This window comes from Magnolia sinica, chromosome 6 (assembly GCF_029962835.1).
Source record: "Magnolia sinica isolate HGM2019 chromosome 6, MsV1, whole genome shotgun sequence".
Lineage (NCBI taxonomy): Eukaryota > Viridiplantae > Streptophyta > Magnoliopsida > Magnoliales > Magnoliaceae > Magnolia > Magnolia sinica.
This window is the reverse complement of record NC_080578.1, coordinates 74,472,360-74,493,748: the sequence shown is the minus strand read 5'-3', so window position 1 is coordinate 74,493,748 and position 21,389 is coordinate 74,472,360. Positions and strand designations below refer to the sequence as shown.

Here is a 21,389-nt window from a genome sequence, read left to right as displayed (position 1 = left end):
ATAGATGTTCAACATACATCACAGTGGGACCCGTGGTGGGGCCCACTGTCCCACCCTGCTGGGATGCTGACACTGCTTGTTGCAGCCTCCAGAACAGCAACAACGTCAGAATCTTGCTCCCTTTTTTTTATTTCAAGAAATATTTCATAGGTGGGGCCCACATCAATAAAATCCACACCGACTATTGGTCCCCCCGACTCGTAACAGATCTAACGAGACCAATATACAGTATTTTTTCACATAGAGAAATAGCACAGCGGGTCTTAACAGTTTAAATCACCCAAAATCACTATTTTCTATATTATGGCCCACCAGAGATTCGGATTGGCTTCATTTTTTAGCTCAACGCCTCAAATGAGCTAAGAAATAGGATGGATGGCGTGGATCGGATACATACATCAAGGTCAGATCCATATGTGTGTGGACAGTGTAATGTATAAAATATAAAAAATACGTTGGGCTCCCTAGATGCACAGAGTGCATAAAAAAATATCACGGTGGTTTCCACCATCTGGGCAGCAAGATGGATGGACGATGTGGGTGTCACACGTACATCAAGATGGGTTCCACGTGGGTGGGGTCCATGGTTAGACGATGTAAATAAGGCACATACATCATGTAGTGCCATGAGGATGGGCCACCACCGTTTGGATCAGGCTGTTATTTATGATTTCCTCCATCAGGGTCTGTCCGCCATGGACAGCAATGTGGGCTCCCCCAACTGGATCAGGTGGGCTACACACACATCAAGTGGGCCACACCTTACTATCATCAATACCATAACAAAAGGTAAAGAGAGAGATAAAGGGAGAGAGTCGGATGGTGGAGGGACCCTGCCACTATAAGCCCCTTGATACAAGGCATACATCAAGATGGGTCCCACCATATGTGAGCCCTCAAATAACAAAATTAATGGTAGGAAAACATAAAATCACCACCTCAAGATCTCCTCTTCCTTCTTCCACCTATAGCCTCTAGAGCTCCAAGGGAACGTTTTAACGGTGAAGATGGGCTTTGGATGGTGGGGATGGGAGATAGAAAGGTGAGCCACGCCAAACTCTCTATCATGGAGGTTGGGACGTGAGTTGCTTGGGAGAAATGAGAGGTAAGAGAGATGAGAGAGATGGGAGATGTGATGTAAAGAGAGAGAGAGAGAGAGATGGGAGATGTGATGTAAAGAGAGAGAGAGAGAGAGATGGGTGAGAGAGTGATGGGTGATGGGGAGAGTTGACTTTGGGGAGGGTAGCTATACTTGGGGATGGGTGTGAGTAATGGGAGTGATGGGGTGTGTACTTGATATTTGATGGGACATGTTTTTCTTGGAATTTGTAACATGCAGCATTTTTCTCGAACTGAACGCGGGCCCACATCTCATGGCCCGAGTATCGCCTCGGCATGCGAGACGTGGTGTCAGAACCGCGGCGATGGCGCGGTCGCTAGGGTATAAGTCTCGGGTCGAGCTGACTCTGATATACGGGACACGACTCGAGATCGCGCGTAAATACCGATAATCGATCGCGGGTCGCCGAAATTCGACCGAGTGGATAGTGGAAGCCTACGGAACGGTACGGTCTAGGATATGGGCCTTACAACTCTCCCCTCCAAATAAAAAATTTTCATCCTCAAAATTTACAGAATAGACAGGGGAAGAGGAAACATCATCAAGTATATATGTCAAGGCTCAATCAATTTACCAAAGGATGAAGGTAGTGCTCTCTCAACCTCGCCCTCCCAAGATGCATCATTAACACTATGGCGACCCTACTAATCTTCGAATGGATCAGAGATGATCAAAACTTGAATACTATGTAGCCTCACAATCTCAACGGTAGGGGGCTATATCAGAAAATCTCTAAGTTATTCGAACTTGGGGATCTAATCATTCTAACCTCTCAACAATCATAGAGTGTAGGGTAACTATCAACAGATATGTGATGTTATCTTTAGGTATTCCCAAGTAATGCTCTAATACCAACTTCTGTCAAGCCCCAAACTCGGAAACCAGGCTCACGAAATTCTCGATCGCTGAATCCGGTGCCGACAGCCTCCGTAGTACCCCATTCTTGGCTCCCAACGTCCATGCGCCAGATTTCGATCCTAGGATCCTACAAGGAGGATTTTCTAATGTACGTTTAACTCATAATAAGCATAACCACAAGTTTACCCAAGTCACAAAGGCAACATCATCATCACATATCCACTAATATAAACAGTTGAATACAATGCTGAAAGGGAAATACATATGTCAAAAATTGAAGCTCCATAAGTCAGCTACATGCTCCAAGCTCCACGCTGCTGCAACCTAACATCACCTGCACGCATCTATCGTGCATAAGCATATAGAAAGCTTAGAGAGTGGTGTAAGTGGGTGCACAAGGTAAGTGCCAAGTATTCACTACAATGTCATAATCATACAATACCAAAAATACTGGTAATTTATAACTCATACAATATCAGAATAAGTAAAAATATTAACAAGATCATGAATTATCAGAGTAAACAGAAATACTGACAAGATCATAAATCATACAATAATAGAGTAAGCAGAAATATTGACAAGTCCGTGAGTCATACAATATCAAAGTACGCAATACAGATCAGTTAGGCAAACAAGGAGTCATAGAGAGCCAAATATCAAATGTCTTAAATGTGTAAATCCTGTTAAGTCCGTCTAAGCCATATAAGTGCAGAAACTTAGCAACCCAAAATGCCATATGCCTGTGGATGTAATGCAATATGTGATGCGAATGAAATGACCAAGCTGGAGTGTGAAGTCGGGATGATAATACGTACTATCGCAGGCCATGGGGTCCATTACAAGGGACTTCTATCCAAACCAGTCTCATGCCTAAATTTGGATAGCCAGACTCAATGTAGTAGACTCCTGATCTTAGGTTAGTCATGCACCCCAACCGAAATCTTGGCCATTGCGAAGGTACACATAGCAAATAGTTGTGTACCACCAGCCCGAGTGGATAGTGAATAAATAAATGAGTATGCAACTCCTGCTCAATAAGTCCACGTATCAGTATGGTTCCTCTCTGGAATCATCACTGGGGTTTAGTACACTCCAAATGGCACTGCCACTCTCCCAGCCGCACAGTCCAAGTGAGCGTAAGAAACCTCACTAGCCACCTGGCCAATAGTTTGCCTATACCTATTCGGTATGTCGATAGCGTACCCATTCACGAGCTGGTCAAACTCAGCCTAGAAATGCCCCCTACGCTTGGGCGGGTAAGGCCACACCCCCTCCCAACTGACCATGACACAGTGGGAGACGCAACCTCCTGGTATTCGGTAGTCGGGCGTTCATGTATCCACTCAGTCTCGACGTTGGGCATCCTCTGGTACCAAGAGGGTTTAGGGATTTTCACCCAGGGCCATCTATGGCAACCCGATGCTAGAATAAATTTCTGATGTCCCGTCTGGCCAACCATGATATGCATGTGGAGTCTAAAGCCCTGATGTCGCTAGGGCGTGCAGTAATCATAATGCAAGATGCATGAGTCATACGAACCAGTCATGCATCAATCCTGCGCATACCGTGCGCTCATGTGAGATAACCTCTGCCTATCAAGGAGTCTCATAACAACATGCTCAATGACATCTGCAATAATCAACCACATCTCACAACAAGCATGTAGATGATGCATATGGGCATGTATCATGATGCTATGCTGTCACATACTCATAATCGATATAAATAACCAGCATCGACAATCGATCTCAACAATGTGGACATTTAACCAACATTGCCCACAAGAAATGACCCACATAGAGCCTAACATATAGTGGACCCATGGCCTCACATAAGGGCCGAATATACAACACCATGGGCCTCACTCAAGAGTTTAATACACATCACGACGGGCCTTTCACATGGGCCTAACATATATCATAATGGGCTCCATCACCTGGCCCTCAAATGCATCACAATGGGCCTCATCACATAGGTGTAACGCCCTGAAATTCGGGGGTCGAGCATAACTCAGCTCCCGAGTTCCAAAACATCACTTATGCAACATATTTAATGATGAATGTATGTTGACTGTATTAGTGACTACTGAAGGAAAAATTAGCACAGAAATTCCAAGGTCGTTACAATAGGCCTCGATACTCGGCCTCAACAATCAGAATCGGCCTATGCAATCGGCCTCGACAATCAGAATCGACCTATACAATCGGCCTCGACAAATCGAAATCGATCGATAATCAGAATTGGAAAATCAGTCACGTTAATCGGCAATCAGTCACGACAATCGAAATCGATCGATAATCAGAATCGACAAACTGGTCATGTCAATGAGAATCAGTAATCGGTCTGACGGTCACGACAATCGGGGTCGATCTATAGGGAGAATCGATAATTGTACACGACAATCGAGATCGATCCATAATTAGAATCAGCAAACCGGTCATGTCAATCAGAACCGGCAATCGATCATGACAATCGAGGTCGATTGATAGTCAGAATCGACAAATCGGTTATGTCAATCAGCAATCGATCACAACAATCGAAATCGATCAATAATCAGAATCAGCAAATCGGTCACGTCAATCAGGACCGGCAATCGGCTATGACAATCGGGGTCGATCGATAGTCAGAATCAACAAAATCGGTCACGTCAATAGGCAATCGGTCATGACAATCAAAATCAATCAATAATCAGAATTGGCAAATCGATCACGTCAATCAAATCAGCAATCGGTCATGACAATCGAAATCGATCGATAATCAGAATCGGTAAATCGGTCACGTCAATCAGCAATCGATCTCACTGATCGATCGGTCAAGACTTAAGGGAAGGTCACAATGTGGACATTAAACCATCATTGCCCATCAATGTGGACATTCAACCAACATTGCTCCTAAGGAGTGGCCCACATAGGGCCGAACATACAGTGGGCCCGTGGCCTCACACAAAGGCCGAATATACATCGCAATGGGCCTCATACAAGGGCTACATGTGCATCACATTGGGCCACGTCTTAGGGCCTCATATACACAACAGGTGGGCCCTACACATGGGCCTCAGATACATTACACAGGCCACAACCCATGGGCCATATAAACATCACATTGGGTCCCATCATATGGGCCTTAAATACAAGGCAGGTGGGCCCTATCACATGGGTCTCAAACATACAACATGATGGGCCATAAAATACATCGAGGTGGGCCTCATTATCGTCAAATCGGGCCCACCATTCTAGGTGAGCAACTTACACCATACATCTATTTTTAGAGATCATTTTAGTGTGTTATCCAAATGAATCATAACGGGAGGTCATTTGGGCCATACCACAAATAACCATGGAGATAATGGTTCTCACTGTTAAACTAATCACAGGGCCCACCATAAAGTTTATTCCCCATCCAATCTGATCATAAGGTCCTGAATTAAGGGAAAAACAAATATCATATTGATCCAAAACCTCTATGACCAAAAAAAGGGGGTTTCAATGGTGGACGTTCATTCTCCACTATTTTTTACAATGTGGTCCACCTGACCAACGGTTGGACAAAATATATACATAAAGGTGCGGCCCAGATGAACAGTTGGGATATAACACATCCCCCATTTCCAGGGCCCTAGAACTTGCAGCATGCATATAGCAGCCATGCTACTCTGATGGATGACATGGATAAAACATTACATCACGGTAGGTCCCACGACGTATACACGACCTGGATTTCAGGCACGTGCACCACGTGTGGGACCCCATCAACGTCTCTACAGATGGTTGGACGACATAGATAAAACGCATGCATCATGGTGGGTCCCGTCATAATATGTATTATTATTTTATATAATATTTCTCAAACAGGTGGGTCCCACGTGGGCCTACCATATATATATATAAAATGCTATATACATATATATTATAATAATATATAATTATTATATATATATATTGAAAAAAATCCAGCATCCAGGGTCAGGACGCTGGATGGACGATGTAGATGTAAGGATCACTCATCATGGGTGGGTCCCACGTGTGGCCGACCCCATACAATATAATACATTATTATATATTTATATTATATCAATATACACTACATATGAGGCACGTACAACAGCCATCATCCACAACTGGATGAAACAGATGGACGGTTGGGATTCCCGGATCATGCTGGTGAGAGGAGCACCAGCCAACTGTCCAGTAGGTGGGTCCCATTCTCTTAGAATTTTGGACGATGTGGACAAGAACCATACATCATGGTGGGCCATCCAGCAAGTGCTTTTATATGTTAAGCATATCTTCACATGATTTAAGATGGTGTGGGCCACCTAAGTGCCGTGAACAGCTGATTTTTGGGGTGACCCGCTAATAAAAGGGAACCCATCAAATGCATGGTATAGATGTTTAACATACATCATAGTGGGGCCCACCATCCCACCTTGTTGGGACACTGATGCTGCTTGCTGCAGTGTCCAGAACAGCAACAGCGTCAGAATCATGCTCCTTTTTTTTTATTTCAAGAAATATTTTATAGGTGGGGCCCACATCAATAAAATCCACACCGACTATTGGTCCCCCTAAATCATAACAGATCTAACGAGACCAATATACAGTATTTATTTGACGTAGAGAAACAGCACAGCGGGCCTTAACAGTTTAAATCACCCAAAATCACTATTTTCTATATTATGGCTCACCAGAGATTCGGATTGGCTTCATTTTTTGGCTCAACGCCTTAAATGGGCTAAGAAATAGGACGGACGGCATGGATCGAATACATACATCAAGGTCATGTCCATATGTGTGTGGACAGTGTAATGTATAAAATATAAAAATTATGTTAGGCTCCATGGATGCACAGAGTGCATAAAAAAATATCACGGTGGTTTCCACCATCTGGGCAGTAAGATGGTTGGACGGTGTGGGTGTCACACGTACATTAAGGTGGGTTCCACATGGGTGGGATCCATGGTTGGACGGTGTAAATAAAGCACATACATCATGTAGTGTCATGAGGATGGGCCACCAGCATTTGGATCGGGCTGTTATTTATGATTTCCTCCGTCAGGGTCTATCTACCATGGACAACATTGTGGGCTCCCCCAACTGGATCAGGTGGGCCACACACACATCAGGTTTGGCCACACCTTACTATCATCAATACTATAACAAAAGGTAAAGAGAGAGATAAAGGGAGAGAGATCGGATGGTGAAGGGACCCTGCCACTATGGGCCCCTCGATACAAGGCATACATCAAGATGGGTCCCACCATATGTGGGCACTCAAATACTCAAATTACAAAATTAATGGTAGGAAAACATAAAATCACCCACCTCAAGATCTCCTCTTCCTTCTTCTGCCTATAGCCTCTAAAGCTCCAAGGGGACATTTTTAACGGTTGAGATGGGCTTTAGATGGTGGGGATGGGAGATAGGAAGGTGGGCCACACCAAACTCTCTCTCATGCAGGTTAGGACGTGAGTTTCTTGGGAGAAATGAAAGGTAAGAGAGATGAGAGAGATGGGAGATGTGATGTAAAGAGAGAGAGAGAGATGGGTGAGAGAGTGATGGGGAGAGTTGACTTTGGGGAGGGTAGTTGTACTTGGGAATGGGTGTGAGTAATGGGAGTGATGGGGTGTGTACTTGATATTTGATGGGACATGTTTTTCTTGGAGTTTGCAACATACGGCATTTTCCTCGAACTGAACGCGGGCCCACATCTCCTGGCCCGGGTATCGCCTTGGCGTGCAAGACGCAGTGTCGGAACAGCAGCGACGACGCGGTTGTTAGGGTATAAGTCTCGGGTCGAGCTGACTTTGATATATGGGACACTACTCGAGATCGCGCGTAAATGTCGATAACCGATCGCGGGTCGTCGAAATTCGATCAGAGGATCGCGAAAGCCTATGGAACGGTACAGTCTAGGATACGGGGCTTACAAAATAGGCTGAATCAAATGGCCCAAATCAATGGGCCGAATCAGATGGGCCGATTCAAATGGGTCGAATCAATGGGGCCAGATTAAATAGGCCGAATCAAATGGCCGAAACAATGGGCCAAATTAAATGGGTCGATTCAAATGGGCCGAATCAAATGGGCCAAATCAAATGGACCGATTCAAATGGGCCGAAACAATAGGCCAAATCAAATGGGCCGATTCTAATGCACCATTCATCCATTGTTAGAGATTATTTTAGAGCATTTTCCAAACAAATGAATCATGACAAAAGATCATATGGACCGTACCACAAACCACAATGGTGATAAGGATTTCCACTGTTAAATTTTAGAGGGAGCTCACCATAGCGTTTATTTTTCATCGAGTCTGTACATAAGTTCACAAAGACCTGTATAGGGAGGAAAATAAATATTATATTGTTTCAAAATTTCTGTAAACCAAAAGGGGTCTCAATGGTAGACGTACAACTCCACTATTTTCTGTAGTGTGGTCCACATGATACTAGATCTGTCTTATTTTCAGTCTTAAGCCTTGAGACAAGCTTGCCAGATGAATGGACGGTTGGCATGATCACATACATCAGGGGTGAAATTGCGGTAATGACCGCCTTAGTTGAAGTAGGAATAGGCCAACGTGTCCTAGAGGGGGGTGAATAGGACTTTTATAAAATTTTCTAACAATTTAAAATCCTATCACTCTAATCCTAATAGCAATCATACATTAGGATTACTCAAGAGTAACTCTATTAGCTTTGAAGCCCAGTAAAGGATCCAATCACAAACTATTTGAGAGATGAACAATATGCAAGTTAGTTTATGATAGATATGACTATGTGTGTGTGAAGTGTGATCTCAAATAGTCAAATATGAAAGTTTTTAAGAAAATCACATAAGCAAATGTAAGACAATAGCAATCACAAACACAGTCATTTTTATAGTGGTTCAACTACTTGTCTACTCCACTCCTGGCAACCGCACTCAACCCTTGAGAGTACCAGATTTCACTAAGGAGGTTTCACACGGTTCACCTCAAACCCAAGGTTTTAAATCAGGTTCACCTTTAACCAGTACAACCTACACCTAGGCTGACAATTTATGCTCCCAGGAGCAAGGGTCAACACATAGCAACTGATTTTAGGCACACTGGCCAAGGATCCACACAAGGAACTTCTCTTTTATGCTCTCACAAGGAAGGGTCAACACAAAGCACTCACTTTCAGGCACACTGGCCAAGGATCTCCTACAAGGCCCTAACTATTTATGCTCTCCATAGACCAAGGGCCAACACAAAGCACCCACTACATACACTCCCACCGGAGGCCTCCTAAAGGACTTGCAAGGGGTGAAAAACACCTTAGACCCAATCCTACATAGGAATGATCACAATGGTCCTCTGGACTCTATTGACTTACAGATAAGTAGATGAGCCCCATTCAGCGCATTGTTGAAGATCTTCCTCCTTTGTTGACGAAGAATCTTCTTCTTCCTTGAACCGCAACTCAGAAGATGTACCAATGCATGGCGACGGGTTGGGTCAAGGTTACAAAGGAATCCTACTCTATTGAAGGTTTTTCTATTAGGGAAATAGAGTGATTCCAATCATTCATGCATTCAAGGCATCCCAACTCAATGATATGCTATTAAGATGGTAGCTGGAGGATCCTTGAATGCGGAAGTTCATTCCCCAATACACTCTATTGAATGTCAATGATGAGGGTGGATTAGAAGATCAACTTCCATGAGAGAAAGGGTTTATGGTATATGATCTAAGGTTAGACACTCAAAAGCACTCTCTTCTTTCTCTACAAGTAGCTAAGGCTAAGCTCTTTATAAATAGGCAAAAGGTTCCAACGGATATAAAACAGTGACATTTATGACAGAGTTCAATATCATCAAGCAGGGTCGATATCATCGAGCATATACTCTCGATTGCATTGACTGGCCGCTCGATGACACAAACTCAAATGTCATACACTTTTGAAACATTTTTCCAGCTGGTCGAGGGAATTGAAACACGCGTCGATGTCCTCGGATTTCAAACTTCGATTTCATCGATACGAGGATTGATTCCTCGACACTTGAAAATGAGAGAGACTTACCTTAGAAATATTTCAGGTCAAGGATATGATCGAGGTGAACTCAATATCATCGGAATTTGAATGTCGATGATATTGGTAGTCGGGTCGATGCATCGATAAATCCAAAGGATTTTCCAGTTAAGCTTGCTGGACAGTTTATGTCCATTCTCGATGTCATTGACTCGGCCTCGATATCATCGATATTTGAATATCAATTTTATTGAGTGACCCTCAATCCAAGATAAAAACCACTTAAAAATATTACTGGTAAACTGTGTCCAAGATCAATAGCATCGAAGGCCTTCCGATATCATCGATTCTTGAATTCTGAGGATATTGAGGGATACTTCGATATATCGAAGGTCTTTATGATTTTCCATATAAAAACAGGGACACAAAATCTCTGCTGTCGATTTTATTGAGTCATCTTCGATAGGCTCGAGATTCAAGAATTGATCATATCGATAATGCTATAGATACATCGATAATTCCTTCTAGAAGTATATGTAGTTACTGGACAACATATATCCTCATTCGATAATATCGAGTAAGTTCTGAGGACATCGACAGCACTATTCGATTATATCGAACAGTCTCTTGATAAATCGATAAAGGAAGAAAAGTTAGAGATTTTCCACAACTTTGAAAAAGTTTTCTAACTCAGAAACCCTATGATATTCTAATCAATTTTAAGGGTTTTAATTACCTGGTGATTTGGGACATGGGATGTTAGGCTTAGATTTACTTGTGGCAAGTTCAGGCCCACATCCAGTTAAGGTAGATGATTGATTGATCTTCCTATGGAGCTTCTCTATCTAGCTGACTCAACACTCACGCTAATTGACAAACTAGGGCACTTTCAATCTCCCCCTTTGTCAATTACGTGACAAAATACCGAAACACCCTAGAACAACATCTAGACAAACACATCCTAAATTGTGTGTACATGTGTTTTACACAATTTTACAATGTCTAGTGAAACCATATACACAATCAGAAGCTACTCCCCCTAACAGCATTCTCCCCCTATCTTGGTGCAGCTACTCCCCCTAACACCTGTATCACAATTCAAGTAGATATACAATTTTCTGTTCAGGGTGTTTGATTCGTTCTCCCCCTTTTTGTCAATCATTGGCAAACATAGGTATATCAGTTGATATTTGACTGAAGTTTAGATAATATGGGAGGACCATTATTCAGAGAACATACATATAATAGATAAATAGCATTTCATTTCAGAGAATATGTATGCATCGGGAAATCAAGGAGAGCAGAATATCAAGCAACTAATATAAAGATTAAGCACACCATGTATCACACACCATTTGCAAAGATAACCAGATAAAGCAGGACAGTAAAGAGGTGAGAATTATAATCAGCCAAAGCCCACAATAAACAAAATATATATATACCGCCCAAGATTGGCAGTAATATAACAGTTATCCAAAAAAAACCAAGCCCATGCATGGGCACCCCAAAAAAATTATCATAAAAAAGAAACGATCAGAAACCAAAATATGCCAGTTTAAAGAAATGTGAGGACATTTCAAAAAGTGATCACAGTGTCCACACTTTATTCGCTAACGCTGCCACCTTCTAAAGCATACTAGATCCGCCAGTTGTTAGTAGTTCAAGAATCTGTTGCACAGAGGGTTAGAGAGCTTCGATCTTGTCCTCTATCCTTGATAATTGTCGTTCGCAGTTATAGAGCCGCTCGTCAATTCTAGCTAGACTGTTCAGCAGGTGACGTTCAAGTACATGCCACTGACGATTTGTGACAGATGCAGGACTATAGAGGGGTGTCCGATTAGATCCCTAAGGAGTTTCTTCATTTGGCTGCTGACTGCTTACACCAACGAGTGGAGGACTATTTGCATGAGAAGAGGCTGAACTGCATCATGGTCGAACCACACTTCACGATATACTTTGTCTGATGTTGCTGGCAGTCCTACCCAGTGTGCAAGTTTGCAGATAAGGGACAGAAATGGAAGTGTATCAAGATGGTCCCCCTTGACTACCTGAATCAGTTGTTTTAGAATAAGAGTTGGCAAACGCATATGAACTTCTTAATATACATCATACAAGACATTGAGTATAGAGGGATTCAGGCTAGTGTCTTTGGCATCACATGGGTATACATTCGTACTGAAGATACTGTGGAGGATTTTGAATAAGGTTCCTAAATGTTTTATAGGAAGTATATTGTCATCGTTTCTAGGAATTGTAGCACCCTAGCACAGTGCTCGTGTGATTTCCCCCCACCTTCCTAATTCATTTAGACTTCTACCAGTGACTAGGATCCGAGTCATGCCAATGTCTAGAAGATGGCCAAGAACTATTGGGGTAATTAGTTTGGAGTGTTGCATAAATTCTAGACGAATACATGGTGGATAATCCCGAACAACATGGCAATAATTGAAAAATTGTTGAATCATGTCAAATAGGTACGGACCACCCATATTAAGCACATTCTGCCAGCCAACAGTCTCTAACAAGAGATCTACCCCATAGGGCTCAATGGCACTGTTGAGAACAATACGATCGACGATCGTAACTTGTTCCCAATCGGATTGGTTTTGAGGTTATCTAACATTTTTCCCTTTCTTATCCTTGGAAGATTTTGATGACAAGAGGTCCTTACCTTTCCATTTAACCATCTTCTTTGCTCTACTTGATGTTTGGGAGCCAGCAAGGTAATGGAGGAAACCAGAGGGAAGGAAGCCAAGTGAATATCTTTCTCATTTTCGGTTGGCCTTTATAACAGGTTTGTCGATATTATCGATATAGTTTCGATGATATTGGACACTCGCTCATAAATGCATTGAAGACCGTGTCGATGACTTTTGGGAAGAACCAGCAGTAACTTGAAAGTTCCAACGGACACAAGCTTACCTTTCCGAGAGCCGTCGACCACATCGATAGTGAATTTCGATATCATCGAACTTTGAATATCAATGATATCGACACGGTCTAGATTTCATTAATGATGTCATAATCTGGCATCCCAAAACTAACATGGTTAATTTATGAGGTTTAGATTTGCGGTTGATACTTAACCATGAATGTCCTAGTGTGAAGATTTACCTATAAGGATCATGGTCACTGGGATATCATCAATGAGTGCATACTCCAATGGATTTTTAAAGATCACTAAACCTATTTGAACCAAAAGGTTTAGTGAGGATGTCTGCGAGTTTCCTTTCTGTGGATACATAATCTAACACAATAACCTTGTCTTTAACAAGTTCTCGGATAAAATGATGACGGATGTCAATATGCTTGGTCCAAGAATGTTGAACAAGATTTTTGAAATGTTAATAGCGCTTGTGTTATCACAGAAAAGACTCATAGTGGGTTGTTCAATCCCGTAGTCCAATAACATCTGTTTCATCCAAAGGAGTTGTGCACAGCAACTTCCAATGGCAATGTATTCAGCTTCGGCAGTGGATAATGATATTGAGTTTTGCTTCTTACTTTGCCAGGAGACTGGACAGTTTTCAACATAAAAGCATCCTCCGCTTGTTGATTTTTGATCATCCAAATTTCCTGCCTAATCAGCATCAGAATATCCAGCAATGATGGTAGATGTTTCAAAAGGATACCACAGTCCGAAAGAGGTAGTTCCTGCTATGTATTTAATGATCCTCTTAACTGCCGTCAGGTGAGATTCCTTAGGATTTGCCTGATACCGAGCGCACACTCCCACACTAAAAGATATACCAGGATGACTGACTGTGAGATATAGTAGGCTTCTTATCATACTCCAGTAGAGATGTTGATCCACACTCTTGCCATTAACATCTTTGGAGAGTTTGAGTGTGGTGCTCATGGGAGTATGATAAGTACGACTAGATTCAAGACCAAACCTTTTCACCAAATCATTTGCATACTTGGTTTGACAAATGAAGATTCCATCATTTAGTTGCGTGACTTGTAATCCTAGGAAGAAGTTTAATTCACCAACCATACTCATTTTAAATTCGGATTTCATGAGGTTGGCAAATTTGTAAGCAGCATCTTCACATGTTGAACCGAAGACTGTATCATCCACATAAATTTGTGCAATAAGCAGCGAGTCCTTTGTTATTTGAGTAAACAATGTTTTATCTACACTTCCTCTATAGAATTTATGGCCTAAAAGAAATTTTGTCAGTCGTTCATACCAAGCACGTGGTGCTTGTTTGAGACCATAAAGAGCTTTGTTCAGACAATAAACATAATGAGGATACTTAGGATCTGAGAATCCCTTCGGTTGTTCTACATAAACTTTTTCAGCAAGATCCCCATTAAGAAAAGCACTTTTTATGTCCATTTGAAATAATTTAAACTTTAATGCACATGCCACATACATAAGAATTCTAATAGACTCAAAGTGAGCTACAGGGGCAAATGTCTCATCAAAACCAATGCCTTCTATCTGTGAGTACCCTTGAGCTACAAGTCTTGCTTTGTTCCTAATCACATTTCCTGATTCATCGAACTTATTCTTGAAGACCCATTTGGTTCCAATGATATTAGTATCGAGTGGCCTGGAAACCAATTGCCATACCTCATTTCTCTGAAATTGTTGAAGTTCTTCTTACATAGTATTAATTCAGTGTTCATCTTGAAGAACTTCTACAATATTCTTAGGTTCAATCTTTGAGATAAAGCAGAAATGTCTATAGATATTTTCTATCTGCTGTCGAGTTCTTACACCATTATTAGGATCCTCAATAATTTGTTCTCGAGGGTGATCCTTGATGATGGGTATGTTAGATGATGGTTGGGGTTCATTGGATGATGGAGATTTGTTTTCAGATTTATCTAGTATGCATGAATCTACATCATCTTCTAATTCATTCACAGGGGTATCTTCTTCATGAGGTTGGTCATTGACTACCACATTGACTGATTCTTGAATGGTGAGGGTCCTTAGATTGTACACTCTATAAGCACGACTATTCAAGGCATACCCCAGAAAGATACCTTCATCACTTTTAGACTCAAATTTCCCTAGGTGATCTCTGTCTCTTAGGATATAACATTTACTTCCAAAAACCCAAAAATATTTCATACTAGGTAGTTTCCCATACCATAGTTCATATGGAGTTTTGTTCAAACCTTCTCTAAGATATACTCTATTTATTATGTAGCATGCAGTATTGACAACTTCCGCCCAGAAACTTTTTGCCATATCTTTCTCATTCAGTATAACTGACCCCATTTCCTGCCATACTCGATTTTTTCTCTCAACGACTCTATTTTGTTGTGGGGTTTTTGGGGCTGAGAATTCATGACGAATTCCTTTCCCATTGCAATATTTTTCAAATCGCTCATTTTCAAATTCCCCACCATAATCACTTCTGATGCGATTGATGCAATATCCTTTTTCATTTTGAAGTTGCTTTCCCAAAATCACAAATTCCTCAAAGGCATCCGATTTCTCTCAAAGAAATGTGACCCAAGTAAATCTGGTGTAGTCATCTACTACAACCAGGAAGTATCTTTTCTTGCTATGGCTTTCCACTTTGGTTGGGCCAACTAGATCCATATGCAGCAGATCTAAAGGTTTTGTTGTTGCTATGGTGGTTGTCTTTTTGTGACCTACTTTTATTTGTTTTCCTTTGAGACATTCTCCACAGACAACTTTTTCTTCTTTTCTAATCTTCGGTAGTCCTCTAACCAAATTTTTAGAACTAAGCTTAGCTAAGTTTCGGTAGTGAACATGTCCCAACCTTTGATGCCACAATTTGGATTCATCCTTTACAACCATATTACACTTTGTGGATAACACACTCTCATTTGTACTTTCAATAACGTAACAGTTATCACTAGTATGTAAACCTTTTATGAGAGATTTACCTGTATGATCTAATATCCTACAAACATCCTTTGAGAATGTGACCAGATGTTCTTTGTCACAGATTTGGGAGATACTAAGAAGATTATGTTTCAGACCTTCTACACAAAGAACGTGCTTGATTTTTGGAAGGCCTGGTACAGCTATTATTCCTTGTCCAACAATTTTGGCAGAGCTACCATCTTCAAATGTGACCGATCCTCCATCAAAGTCTGAATACTCATAAAAGTGAGTTTGATCACCAGTCATGTGTCTCGAGCATCCACTATCAAGGTACCATTTTAAATTATTGCCCACTTTCAAAGCAGTGTGGATTACAAGGCAATTGTTCTGATCTGTCACACCCTCTGAGACACTTTTGATCATGATTCCAACTTCAGTCAAGATCACTCTCTAGGCAGTGAAGCCCTTAAGAGAGACCCTCTCTGATACTAATTAAAATTGCAGTAATGACCACCTTATTTGAAGTAGGAATATGCCAACGTGTCCTAAGGGGGGTGAATAGGACTTTTATAAAATTTTACAAAAATTTAAAATCCTATCACTCTAATCCTAACAACAAACATACATTAGGATTACTTAAAAGTAACTCTACTGGCTTCCAAGCCCGATAGAGGATCTAATCACAAACTATTTAAGAGATGAACAATATGCAAATTAGTTTAAGACAGACATGACTGCGTGTGTGTGAAGTGTGATCTCAAATAGTCAAATATGAAAGTATTTAAGGAAATCACATAAGAAAATGTAAGACAATAGCAATCACAAACACAGTCATTTTTATAATGGTTCGACTACTTGTCTACTCCACTCCTGGCAACCGCACTAAACCCCTGAGTGTACCAGATTTCACTAAGGAGGTTTCACACGGTTCACCTCAAACTCAAGGTTTTAAATCAGGTTCACCTTAAACTAATACAACCAACACCTAGGCTGACAGTTTATGCTCCCATGAGCAAGGTTCAACATATAGCACCCGATTTTAGGCACACTGGCGAAGGATCCACATAAGGAACCTCTCTCTTTTATGCTCTCATGAGCAAGGGTCAACACAAAGCACCCACTTTTTGGCACACTAGCCAAGGATCTCCTACGAGGCCCTAATTGTTTATGCTCTCCACAGAGCATGGGTCAACACAAAGCACCCACTACGTACACTCCTGCCGGAGGCCTCCTAGAGGACTTGCAAGGGGTGAAAAACACCTTAGACCCAATGCTACACAGGGATGATGACAAGGGTCCTCTGGACTCTATTGACTTATAGATAAGTAGATGAGCCCCATTCAGCGCATTGTTGAAGATCTTCCTCCTTTGTTGAAGATGAATCTTCTTCTTCCTTGAACAACAACTCAGAAGATGTACCAATGCATGGCGACAGGTTGGGTCAAGGTTACAAAGGAATCCTACTCTATTAAAGGTTTTCCTATTAGGGAAATAGAGCAATTCCAATCATTCATGCATTCAAGGCATCCCAGCTCAATGATTTGCCATTAAGATGGTAGCTGGAGGATCCTTGAATGTAGAAGTTCATTCCCCAATACACTCTATTGAATGTCAATGATGAGGGTAGATTGGAGGATGAACTTCCATGAGAGAAAGGGCTTAGGGTATATGATCTAAGGTTAGACACTCAAAAGCACTCTCTTCTTTCTCTACCAGCAGCTAAGGCCATGCTCTCTATAAATAGGCAAAAGGTTCCAAAAGATATAAAATGATCACATTTATGACAGAGTTCGATAACATCGAGCGTATACTCTCAATTGCATTGACTGGTCGCTCGATGACATAAACTCAAATGTAATACGCTTTTAAAACATTTTACTAGCTGGTTGAGGGAATTGAAACACGCATCGATGCCCTCGGATTTAGAACTCTGATTTCATTGATACGAGGATCGATTCCTCGACACTTGAAAATGAGAGAGACTTTCCTTAGAAATATTTCAGGTCAAGGATATGATCGAGGTGAACTCGATATCATCGGAATTTGAATGTTGATGATATTGGTAGTCGGGTCGATGCATCGATAAATCCAAAGGATTTTCTAGTTAAGCTTGCTGGACAGTTTATGTCCATTCTCGATGTCATCGACTCGGCCTCGATATCATCGATATTTGAATATTGATTTTATCGAGTGACCCTCGATCCAAGATAAAAAAAACCACCTTAAAATATTGCTGGTAAACTGTGTCCAAGATCGATAGCATCGAAGGCCTTCCAATATCATCGATTCTTGAATTCTGAGGATATCGAGGGATACTTCGATATATCGAAGGTCTTTATATTTTCCATAGAAAAATAGGGACACAAAATCTCTGCTGTCGATTTTATCGAGTCATCTTCGATAGGCTCGAGATTCAAGAATCGATGATATCGATATTACTATCGATACATCGATAATTCCATCCAGAAGTATATGCGGTTGCTGGACAACATATGTCCTCATTCGATAATATCGAGTGAGTTCCGAGGACATCAATAGCACTATTCGATTATATCGAACAGTCTCTCAATAAATCGATAGAGGAAGAAAACTTAGAGATTTTCCGTAACTTTGAAAAAGTTTTCTAACTCAGAAACCCTATGATATTCTAATCAATTTTAAGGGTTTTAATTACCTGTTGTTTTGGGACATGGGATGTGAGGCTTAGATTTACCTGTGGTGAGTTCGGGCCCACATCCGGATGAGGCAGACGGTTGATTGATCTTCCTATGGAGCTTCTCTGTCTAGCTAACTCAACACTCACGCTAATTGACAAACCAGAGCACTTTCAAGGGGTGGGGTCCACGTACGTGGCCCACTAGAGATGTGAATCTGCATCATTTTTAGTCTCAAGCCTTCGACGAGCTCGTCAAATGAATGGATAGTTAGGATATGTACGGTGGACCCCATCCACATGGATGGCTAGAGTGGGTGCAAACCACTCAGCGGGAGGTCCCACAGACCCTATAGACGTCAATACAACAGTTATATAGCTGCTGTATGATCCACAAATGGAACAGGTGGGTCCCACATGGGGCTCACCACAAACTATATAAAATAAAATAAAATATTATAATAATTATTATTATTTATATCTTAATATTATATATTATAATAATATGACCACCTAGCATCCAGCCGTCCATTGCTGGACACTGGATGCATTACGGTGGAGTCATCACATGGGTGTGGCCCAAAAAATACATTTAATATAATATACTATATTATATAATATTATATAATATATATAACCAATGTAATATATATATATATATATATATATATATATATATATTATAAAATATAATACAATATATATAATACAACATCCAGTGTCCAGAGAGTGACGCTGGATGGTTGGATCCCATGATCAACAAGGTGGGTCCACGTGGTGTGGCCCACCAAAAATTATTTTATTATTTATTTATTTATTTATTTTGGCTGATGTTGTGTTTTGCCAACGTGCAACACATATATGGTGGGGTCCGCACCAGTGGACTACCCCACTAACCAAGATAATATTCATGTTTTCTTACATCCAGGCTAGCTTGAAAACGAGTAGCTGGTGGGCCACATCTGCTGGACGTTCAAAAAAATTTGGACGGTCCAGGTCATTGGACACATCAAATGGGTCACACACATCATCACCATCATCAAAGTAACAAGAAGAGAGAGAAAGAGAGAGAAGTGTGAGAAGAGGAGGGACCTCGCCACTATTGGGCCCTCCCTTACATAATGCATACATCAAGTGGGTCCCACAACAAGTGGGCCCTTAAAAATCAAATTTTACGATGTATCACCCACCTATTGGCCTTCTTCCTTAGCTCCTTGGACTTGTATGCTCCGTGCCTTCAATTTTGATGGAGGTTGATGGATATTGGAAGATTGAGATGGGAGATGAGAGGGTGGAAAAGTGGGCCACACATGGGAGAGAGAGCTTGGACATTGGAAGCACTGATGAGAGTTGGGAGGTTGCTTAGAAAATGAGAGAGAAAGAGAGGTGATGGATTGATATGGGATGGGTGGAATGGGAGTTGTAAGGAAGGACATGGAGAGGAATGGGTTTGTTTAAAATTTTGGTAAAAGAGGGACGGGTAGGGAGAGAGAGAGTTGACTTGTGGAAAAGAGGGAGTGGTTGTTTGTACTTGGGATAGGGTGAGGTGGCATTGAGGTATGGTGGTGTACTTGACTTGAGTTGATGTGACGAGTTGTAAAGATTCTCTCAGAATTCACAACGCATGGCATTTTCCTCGAAATCAACGCGGGCTCATACATTCTGGCCCAGGTATCGGATCGGTGCACGAGTCACGGTGTTGCAACCGCGGTGACGGCACGGTCGTTAAGGTATAAGTTATAGGTCGAGCTGACTTTGGTATGTAGGACTCAGCTTAGGATCGTGCATAAATGTCGAATACAGGTCGAGGGTTACCGAAATTCAACCGGGAGAACCACGGAAGCCTACTGAACGGTACAGACTAGGATACGAGTCTTATATACAACCTACTAGTATACGACCCTCATATGCTCATATATATATCCACTCGGTCTAGATATCGGGGCGTCCTCTAGTACTAAGAGGGTTTAGAAACTTTCACCCAGGGATATATTTGGCACCGCATGTAGAAAAAGATTTTCGGTGTCCCATCTGGTCATCCACGACATGCCGGTGGAGGCCACAGCCCTGATGTTGCTAGGGTGTATGGTGGTCATATCACAAAATGCGAGATGTATGAGTTATACCATCCAGTCATGCATTAAACCTACGCATACCATTCGCTCATGTGGGGCAACTCCGTCTCTCAGGGAATCTCATAATAATCCACCCAATGGAATGTGCTATTATCAATCACTCCTCATAACAAGCATACATATGATGCATATGGGCAAGGATCGTGGAGCTATACTAAGCATGTTATATGATGAGGATGTACTCTCCTCATGTCAAGGATGGACCTAGACGGCCTACTCATATCAAGAATGGGTCTAACGAGGCATAAGGGAAGGTCATAATGTGGACATTTAACCATCATTACCCATCAATGTGGACATTCAACCAACATTGCTGTAACATCTTGGAAAAATTCGTACAAAGACCCGAGTACCACCTCAGGCAGAAATCATTAAGGATCAAATTCTTTAGAAATTAGACAAAAATTAATTAAGTACTAAACTGAATTGATCAGCGAATTAGCTCGAATCACTTTCTATACGAACTGTAAGACCTAAAACCATTAGAATCGCTAATCCAACATTACCTAAAAACCTAAGATCAATCTCAAAAGCCAGTTGCTCTAAAGATCATCTTGAAACTCCATATCGGACGTAGACTGCACATCAGAAGTCTAATTACCGCAAAACTATACGATTATGACCGCCTTACTAGGCTTAACAACCATCTCAGAAATTAAGTCCAAATATTAACCAGAAACGTACAACTTGAGCCCAGAGCGAAGTGTGTGAGAAACGTGAATATCTTTAAAAAATAGACCAAAACTTAAGTGAATTGGGCCATTCACTTGCAGGCCAATTTTAAGGTTTCAGTTCGTCAGATTCTGACCTAACTA

The 21,389-nt window shown here is 41.5% G+C and overlaps 1 pseudogene; it reads left to right on the top strand.

The window, feature by feature from the left end:
* Nucleotides 1-7,816: 7,816 nt before the first annotated feature.
* The window catches only part of LOC131249656 (uncharacterized), a 30,169-nt pseudogene continuing 16,596 nt past the window's right edge, over nucleotides 7,817-21,389 (top strand).